The 10,510-nt window shown below is 34.8% G+C and overlaps 1 pseudogene; it reads left to right on the top strand.

Annotated features, from left to right (window-relative positions):
• The first annotated feature begins 3,034 nt into the window (after positions 1 to 3,034).
• On the top strand, positions 3,035 to 3,967 carry LOC119513637 (annotated as a pseudogene).
• The last annotated feature ends 6,543 nt before the right edge of the window (positions 3,968 to 10,510 follow it).

The following is a 10,510-nucleotide window of genomic DNA, read 5'->3' on the forward strand; positions in this document are numbered from 1 at the left end:
TACATGCTATATAGTTACATAATCATCAAGAATCAAGTCTACTGGATTCCAGGATACTGAGAAATTTAATGTCACCCTAGAATTCTTAATTTATCTGAGAAGCATCAAACATAGAAGTCTTCTTGGGAGCAGAGAAATATGATCATATTTCCAGAGATCTTATCTGGCTTTTGATTGGAAAGACTAAAATAAATAAGACTAACCAAAGCAATGCACATAATAGGTGAAGAAAGCTGAAATTGGGGGAGTTTCTGAGAAAGGAGAGGGCTACATAGATGAATAATATTCTTAAAACAAAAACAGATAGTAAATTGTAACATTTGGATAACAAGATGAAGACTTATTCTGTTCTTTTGCCTATTGATGATGTTATATTTAATATTATATTATCAATATTTAATACAGTGCCTGACACATTTGGGCATTCAATGAACATTTCCTAAGTATATGATTATAAATTAGTGTTATTAAATCTTTGATTGCAAGTGAATTTAAACATTTTTTCATACATTTATTGAGCATTTTAATTTTTTCTGCAAATCACTTGTTCATGTCCTTGCTTACTTTTTCATTGAGGCTTATGATTTTGTTGTATTTATGTATACATTAGACATCAAAATCCTATTCAACTTGTATGTGTAGCTGTGTATCACTTTATTCTCAATGATTTGTTTGCCTTTCTTGTTTTGCTTGATGTTTTGTGACTACAGAAATTTTCCTTTTAGGTATTCATATCTATAAATCATTCCCACTGTAACTTCTTTGATTCTCTCGATGCTTAGAAACTTCCTATTATGAAATCTCATATTCATTTATATTTTCTCATATTTCCATTTTTCACCTTTATTTTTTGAATCATTCTAGGATATATAGATAGATAGATAGATATACATATATTTAATGCTCTAGAATAACTCTCTATTTAATGCTAGTTAATTTTTTTTTGTAAATTAAGTGATGTTTTGCTGTAATTACATTCAAAATATTAGAGGTAGATTATGAAGAACTAGGTAAACAGATTACAAAATCTGTCAGGTAGATGAGCCAAGAAAATATTAAAAGAGACTGATGCCAGACAAGATATAACAAAATGTGTAATAAATCTACAATAATTTTAACAACTCATATTAGTTCAAGAATCAATACACAGATGATGGAAAACAAAATGCTGTCCTGAAGCCAACCCAAGGATATGGAAAGAATAACATCACAAATCAATCTAGAGAGAAATTATTCTTTTACATGCTATCCTGGGACTCTTGCTCTACTTGGATCATCTTTCCTTGTATTTTGTTTTATATTTCTCACTTAAAGTTTTATGGTGGGAAACAACAAATATAGACAAATTGAACCTCCATGCTCCTATCAAGTAACTTTAATAAAGTTTTAGTAGTTAAGTTTCCACAAAATAGGTTTATTTTTTCAGATGAATTAATAAATAAATATTTTAATTAGTCATTTTTAAGTTTTAATGTGGGAAAAACATATGGCTAAAAAATCCCCATGAACTAATATTTTTCAGGTACTAAATAATTTTTAAGAGCATAAAGGAGTTCAGAGCTCAAAAAGTTTGAGATTCTCTGAATTAGATGGATGTCGAACTTCTGTTTCCACCCTCTACTTGGTGGACATTGTTAGTTTTAAGTCATGCATCCATTGATCCCCTTTCCCTTTTGCAGGGACCATGATTTCTTTTACATATTTCTGAAATGATACCAGTTATATCAGGATCTGCAGTATCACTGTCAAACACGTTGTTTTTAGTAAGGGTCAGTTTATTAACTTCAGTGTCTAACAAAACTTCTTTAATTAATACCCTATGGTTTATATGTTTTAAGGACCAAATATCCCCAGAGAAATAAAATGATGACAATGCACATAAACCCTTTTAGAAGTAGACGGAAAATACATATTGCACTGTAAAGAAGAAAGTAATATTATTACTGACCTATTAGTCATCTTCTAGATGTCCCTTCTTTAATCCCAAATGTTTTAGAGAACAAGATATTTGTTTCAAAATTCTATGAATACTAAAACCTTAAAGCAAGTAATGAACCATTATAAACTCTTCCCTGTGAAATCTAGGTAAGAGAAATGTTAACTTTATTTTTGCTTTTCATAATAACACCTATGAATGTTTATTTCTCTAAATTTATTTATCAGTTTTTCATTGTTCTTGGATTTTCTCTCCTTACTTATCTTTCTAGCTTTTCTCTAAGTTGAAGACTGGAGACTAAGATGAGACACAATACTGCAATAATATTTACTGATTATAAGAAATCTGAAAACATACAGTAAGGTCACATAGTAATTCTTTTAAATAATACAGGAATGTATACAGAATGTTATTTCTAATTTATATGAATGATGAAATGGCTAATATTTAATGTTTTAAAAAATAAAAAAATTTTATCAAAACCCTTTATATTGATGTCATTGTGTAAAATTAACCAGTTTTAAGTAAAGAACAAGATTTACACCTTGAGATAATACCTTCTAATGCATCACTTAATAAAGAGGGAACATAGTCTCTAAAAGCAAAATAAAATTTGTGCTCTAGAATCCTAGTAAGTTTAAACAATTATGATTTTTATAAGAATTGGAAAACTAAAAGCTTGCTTAATTTTTATATTAATTTATAAGTTTTGGTAGATACTTCCAAAATTGTATAAATATATAAGGAAGCAAAAAAATTATATTAATGAGTCAATTCAGATAAAAGAAAAACATTTTACAAAATGATTTTTTGAATAATTTATTTCTTAGTGTTTTCTTCCAAGTTAAAAATCTAAAGTTGCAGACACCAAGGTGGTAAGTTACCACAATTGGTAGGATACTGAATGCAGGTTCATTTGTGACAGGTGATCAGAATGGACATGGTATTTGAATCATTCGGCATTTTTTGCAGCATTTTAATGGTCTTTTCAAAGAATTATGTCACCATTTTTTCTCAAAGGCTGCAATCTGGTGAGAAAATTGAAGATGAGTGTATAAAAAATGTAGATTATTCCAGATTGCACTGGGCATACAAAACATGCTTGAATGTTTAGAATATGGATTTACTGATGAACCAGAGCTGAAGTGCCTTCTCTTTGTGGTGTTCTTTGCCATCTATCTGATCACCATGTTGGGGAATCTTGGTTTGGTGTCATTGGTCCATATGGAGCGTCGTTTTCATACACCAATGTACATCTTTCTGGGCAACCTGGCTCTGATAGATTCCTGCTGTTCTAGTGCTATTACCCCCAAGATGTTACAGAACTTCCTTTCAGAAGGCAGAATGATTTCCCTCTATGAATGCATGGTACAATTTTATTTCCTCTGTCTTGCTGAAACTACAGACTGCTTTCTTCTGGCAGCAATGGCCTATGACCGATATGTGGCAATATGCAGTACCACACCAGGATGTCGAAGATACTCAGTATCCAGATGAACACATGGAGCTTCATAGCTGGAAGCATACATTCTATAATTCAGGTAGGGTTAGTGTTTAGGTTAAATTTCTGTGGCCCTAATGAAATCAGTCGCTTTTTTTGTGATATGTTTCCATTGAACAAACTTTCTTGTATTGACCCCTATATCAATGCCCTGATGCTATGCATCATTTCAGGGGCAGTTGTAAGCTTCACTATTACTGTAGTCATAATCTCTTATTTTTACATACTCTTCACTATTTTTAAAATGAAATCCAAAGCAGGAAGGGGCAAAGCCTTATCGACTTGTGCATCCCACTTTCTTTCTGTCTCAATATTCTATGGTTCTCTACTTTGTGTGTGTTCAACCAAGTTCATCCAAAGAAGAAGATAAAGATATACCTGTTGCTATTTTTTATACTCAAGTAATTCCTTTCTTAAATCCTTTTATTTATAGTCTAAGAAATAAAGAAGTAATAAATGCTGTGAAAAGAATTGTGAAAAATAAATCTCAGAACATTCTGAAACAAATAGCAGCCTCTGTAACAAACTGATTTTAATATGGTAACTTTTTTTGAAACAAGGGATATTGAGAAAACATAAAGTGGCCATTTTGCATGTAAAATATAAAATCAGTAAAATTACATGATGTAAAAGCCAGGTAATGTTTAAATGGATATATACATTCAGAAAGGAGGGCTTCTCCTGAGAGGTATTACAAATTCTAAGCTAATAAAATCCATCAAGCACAAGTAAATGATTACTCCTGAGTTCACAAATTGTGTCAGACTAAGGAGTTTCAGTGTTAAATAAATTAAACACACAAGAAATTATCACAATATACAAATATAATAGTGTTAGCAAACATATGGGATCACTAATCAAAAAAACTCAAATCCAAATTCTGAGGTATTAATCCATTCTTAACCACACAATCTATCAGTGTATACTGTGCTTTTGAATTTGATTCACATTGTTTTGTTCTAGAGATTATGTTTGAATATGGATTCATGTAGAACATGTATTCTCAAGTATATTTTCATCTCTCCCTTAGTTATTAATCCTCTAAAGATGACTGAAATAGAGCATCTTTAAAATGGAGATATGTCACTCTGTTGAAAATGATGGGACATATTGAAATCCCTTTGGATTTGAATGTTTGCAGGTAGTTTGATTAGTTGTTCATCATGGATGATACTGCAATTCTGAATATATCAAATAAATCAATTATTTGAACCCCTGATGTCATTAACAGTCTTGTTGTCAGGAATACAATTAACCTGCACTATTTTCAATACAAATTGCTATATTCCCATCATTAGCAAAAAGAGGGAGCTGCTGTACAAGCATCTAAACAAAAAGTATTTACTGATCACTTAAAAGTACAAAATGAAAGAAAAAATAACTTACTCAGACCCTGCTATCTGCTAGGTGCTAAACTGGAATTTTCACATATATTGCCAGGCAATGACTTAGGCATTATTTTTTGTCCTTTTCTAGAGTAAAATTCACACTGTTAAATATTTAGTAGTTTATCCAAGTTCATCTAATTCACTCATGTATAGGGTTCAGATTTGGATCAATACTGCCTCTTTTCCAAGCATTTTCCAGTTGCATTCACAGTACCTTAAATCACAGTTCATCTCAAAATGTTTGCCCTATATGAAGTATATTGAACACATATGTATGAATAAAAAGCAAAGCAGATCACACGCAAGCAATCCCGATACTGTCGGGTGTATGTAACATACGTTGGTGCTCATACATTGGAGATCAGTCTTGCCTGGAGTATTTAGTTAAAAAAGCATGAGAAGTAAATATGTTTTAAAGAATGCAATTTTATATATATATATATATTTGAGGAAAATAGGAATAATAGAATGAGCAGAGTCAAAATTTATGGAAATGTATTTGGCCCTGGGGGTACTTGATCAAGGAGGCACACAATGGGTGGACAGAGTGAGAAAGCTGGCAGAACTGTTGCTGAGACTCTTGGTGAATGTGGGAAAAATGGATGGAAGCAGATCAGGTTACTTAGAATCTTAATGCTATTCTAAGGAATCTTAATTATTCTTAATTCATCTAAGAAACATAAAGCATTGAGGTCTTCTTGGCAACAAAGTAATATGACTTACTTTCAGAGATCTGATCTGTCATTCAATTGGAAAGAGAGACTATAATCAATGAGATTAACCACAGTAATTTCCATAATACATGAAGGTGGAAGAGACCCTATGAAAGGAGATGGGTCCATAGATATAAGCATATTTTAAAGGAGGAAAAATAGTAAATTGCAATTTACTTTTGGTTAAAGAAAATGAAGGCTTATTTTGTTCTTTTGAGTATCAGTGATGTCATATGGATATTATGTGCCACTGTATTACAATACAGTGCCTGAAAAATGTGGGCATTCAATATTTTCTAAGTACCTCATGTAAAACTAAGGTAATATCATATCTTTGATTAGTAAATTAGTGAATTTAAACATTTTTTCATACATTTATTGCCCATTTTAATTTTTCCTGCAAATCACCTTTGCCAACTTGTTCAAAAGATTGACGATCTCTCTGAGGCTATTGCTATTATAATTAGGGTTCATTTTTTTCTCGATTACTTGTTTGTTCTCTCCATTTCATTATGATGTTTTTTGATGAACAGAAATTTTCCTTTTAATGTATTCCTATATATTGATCATTCCTTTTGTCATTTCTTTGATTCTCTTCCTGCTTAAAAACTTCCTATTCTGAAAACTCATAATCATATTTTCAGATGCTTCCTATTTTCATCTTTAATTATTGAATCATTCTGGGATATATTTTGCTTAATTATCGAAAATAAGTCTCTGATTCTACTCATAAGTTTTACATAAATTAAGAAGTTGTAGTAGTTTCAATCAAAATACCGGAGGTGGCTTATGAAGAACTAGGTAAACAGTACTAAAGTCTGCCAGGTACATAGGCCAAGAAAATATTGAAAGAGACTTATATCAGACATGAGAAATTAAGATGTGATAAATTCACACTAATTTAAACCACATCATATTAGTTCAAGCATCAATACAAAGTTTATAGAAAAAAAAACTTTTGTCCAGAAGTTAACCCCAGGATATGGTAAGAAAAATATTAAAAATCAGGAGGCGGGTCAAGATGGCAGACTGCTGAGCTGTATGTTTTAGTTACTCCTCCAGGTAGTAGGTAGAAAGCCAGGAACTGCGTGGACTGGACACCACAGAGCAATCTGTCTTTGGGCATACTTCATACAACACTCATGAAAATGTCGAACTGCTGAGATCAGCGAAATCTGTAAGTTTTTGCGGCCAGGGGACCCGCGCCCCTCCCTGCCAGGCTCAGTCCCGTGGGAGGAGGGGCTGTCAGCTCCGGGAAGGAGAAGGGAGAACTGCAGTGGCAGCCCTTATCAGAAACTCATTCTACTGATCCAGACTCCAACCATAGATAGACTGAGACCAGACACCAGAGAATCTGAGAGCAGCCAGCCCAGCAGAGACGAGACACGCATAGAAAAAAAACAACACGAAAAACTCCAAAATAAAAGCAGAGGATTTTTGGAGTTCTGGTGAACACAGAAAGGGGAAGGGCGGAGCTCAGGCCTTGAGACTCATATGCAAATCCCGAAGAAAAGCTGATCTCTCTGCCCTGTGGACCTTTCCTTAATGGCCCTGGTTGCTTTGTCTATTAGCATTTCAATAACCCATTAGATCTCTGAGGAGGGCCCTTTTTTTTTTTTTTTTTTAATCCTTTTTTCTTTTTCTAAAACAATTACTCTAAGAAGCCCAATACAGAAAGCTTCAAAGACTTTCAATTTGGGCACGTCAAGTCAAGAGCAGAACTAAGAGAGCTCTGAGACAAAAGGCAATAATCCAGTGGCTGAGAAAATTCACTAAACACCACACCTTCCCAAGAAAAGGGGAGTGTCCGCTCACAGCCACCATCCTGGTGGACAGGAAACACTCCTGCCCATCGAAAGCCCCATAGCCCAGAGCTGCCCCAGACAACCCAGTGTGATGGAACTGCTTCAAATAACAGGCACACACCACAAAACTGGGCATGGACATTAGCCTTCCCTGCAACCTCAGCTGATTGTCCCAGAGTTGGGAAGGTAGAGCAGTGTGAATTAACAAAGCCCCACTCAGCCATCATTTGAGCAGACTGGGAGCCTCCCTACACAGCCCAGCAGCCCAGAACTGCCCTGGGGGGACGGCACTCACCTGTGACATAGCACAGTCATCCCTCAACAGAGGACCCAGGGTGCACGGCCTGGAAGAGGGGCCCACTTGCAAGTCTCAGGAGCCATACGCCAATACCAAGGACTTGTGGGTCAGTGGCAGAGACAAACTGTGGCAGGACTGAACTGAAGGATTAGACTATTGCAGCAGCTTTGGAACTCTAGGATCACCAGGGAGATTTGATTGTTAGGGCCACCCCCCCTCCCCGACTGCCCAGAAACACGCCCCACATACAGGGCAGGCAACACCAACTACACACGCAAGCTTGGTACACCAATTGTGCCCCACAAGACTCACTCCCCCACTCACCAAAAAGGCTAAGCAAGGGAGAACTGGCTTGTGGAGAATAGGTGGCTCATGGACGCCACCTGCTGGTTAGTTAGAGAAAGTGTACTCCACGAAGCTGTTGATCTGATAAATTAGAGATAAGGACTTCAATAGGTCTACAAACCCTAAAAGAACCCTATCAAGTTCAGCAAATGCCACGAGGTCAAAAACAACAGAAAATTATAAAGCATATGAAAAAACCAGACGATATGGATAACCCAAGCCCAAGCACCCAAATCAAAAGACCAGAAGAGACACAGCACATAGAGCATCTACTCAAAGAACTAAAGATGAACAATGAGACCATAGTACGGGATATAAAGGAAATCAAGAAGATTCTAGAAGAGCATAAAGAAGACATTGCAAGACTAAATAAAAAAATGGATGATCTTATGGAAATTAAAGAAACTGTTGACCAAATTAAAAAGAATCTGGACACTCATAGTACAAGACTAGAGGAAGTTGAACAACGAATCAGTGACCTGGAAGATGACAGAATGGAAAATGAAAGCATAAAAGAAAGAATGGGGAAAAAAATTGAAAAAATCGAAATGGACTTCAGGGATATGATAGATAATATGAAACGTCCAAATATAAGACTCATTGGTGTCCCAGAAGGGGAAGAAAAGGGTAAAGGTCTAGGAAGAGTATTCAAAGAAATTGTTGGGGAAAACTTCCCGAATCTTCTAAACAACATAAATACACAAATCATAAATGCCCAGTGAACTCCAAATAGAATAAATCCAAACAAACCCACTCCGAGACATATACTGATCACACTGTCAAACACAGAAGAGAAGGAGCAAGTTCTGAAAGCAGCAAGAGAAAAGCAATTCACCACATACAAAGGAAACAGCATAAGACTAAGTAGTGACTACTCAGCAGCCACCATGGAGGCAAGAAGGCAGTGGCATGATATATTTAAAATTCTGAGTGAGAAAAATTTCCAGCCAAGAATACTTTATCCAGCAAAACTCTCCTTCAAATTTGAGGGAGAGCTTAAATTTTTCACAGACAAACAAATGCTGAGAGAATTTGCTAACAAGAGACCTGCCCTACTGGAGATACTAAAGGGAGCCCTACAGACAGAGAAACAAAGACAGGACAGAGAGACTTGGAGAAAGGTTCAGTACTAAAGAGATTCAGTACGGGTACATTAAAGGATATTAATAGAGAGAGGGAAAAATATGGCAAACATAAACCAAAGGATAAGATGGCCGATTCAAGAAATGCCTTCACGGTTATAACGTTGAATGTAAATGGATTAAACTCCCCAATTAAAAGATATAGATTCGCAGAATGGATCAAAAAAAATGAACCATCAATATGTTGCATACAAGAGACTCATCTTAGACACAGGGACACAAAGAAACTGAAAGTGAAAGGATGGAAAAAAATATTTCATGCAAGCTACAGCCAAAAGAAAGTAGGTGTAGCAATATTAATCTCAGATAAAATAGACTTCAAATGCAGGGATGTTTTGAGAGACAAAGAAGGCCACTATATACTAATAAAAGGGGAAATTCAGCAAGAAGAAATAACAATCGTAAAAGTCTATGCACCCAATCAAGGTGCCACAAAATACATGAGAGAAACACTGGCAAAACTAAAGGAAGCAATTGATGTTTCCACAATAATTGTGGGAGACTTCAACACATCACTCTCTCCTATAGATAGATCAACCATACAGAAGACCAATAAGGAAATTGAAAACCTAAACAATCTGATAAATGAATTAGATTTAACAGACATATACAGGACATTACATCCCAAATCACCAGGATACACATACTTTTCTAGTGCTCACGGAACTTTCTCCAGAATAGATCATATGCTGGGACATAAAACAAGCCTCAATAAATTTAAAAAGATTGAAATTATTCAAAGCACATTCTCTGACCACAATGGAATACAATTAGAAGTCAATAACCATCACAGACTTAGAAAATTCACAAATACCTGGAGGTTAAACAACACACTCCTAAACAATCAGTGGGTTAAAGAAGAAATAGCAAGAGAAATTGCTAAATATATAGAGACGAATGAAAATGAGAACACAACATACCAAAATCTATGGGATGCAGCAAAAGCAGTGCTAAGGGGGAAATTTATAGCACTAAATGCATATATTAAAAAGGAAGAAAGAGCCAAAATCAAAGAACTAATGGATCAACTGAAGAAGCTAGAAAATGAACAGCAAACCAATCCTAAACCAAGTAGAAGAAAAGAAATAACAAGGATTAAAGCAGAAATAAATGACATAGAGAACAAAAAAACAATAGAGAGGATAAATATCACCAAAAGTTGGTTCTTTGAGAAGATCAACAAGATTGACAAGCCCCTAGCTAGACTGACAAAATCAAAAAGAGAGAAGACCCATATAAACAAAATAATGAATGAAAAAGGTGACATAACTGCAGATTCTGAAGAAATTTAAAAAATTATAAGAGGATATTATGAACAACTGTATGGTAAAAAAATGAACAATGTAGAAGAAATGGACAATTTCCTGGAAACATATGAACAA

Source organism: Choloepus didactylus, chromosome 1 (genome assembly GCF_015220235.1).
Source record: "Choloepus didactylus isolate mChoDid1 chromosome 1, mChoDid1.pri, whole genome shotgun sequence".
Lineage (NCBI taxonomy): Eukaryota > Metazoa > Chordata > Mammalia > Pilosa > Megalonychidae > Choloepus > Choloepus didactylus.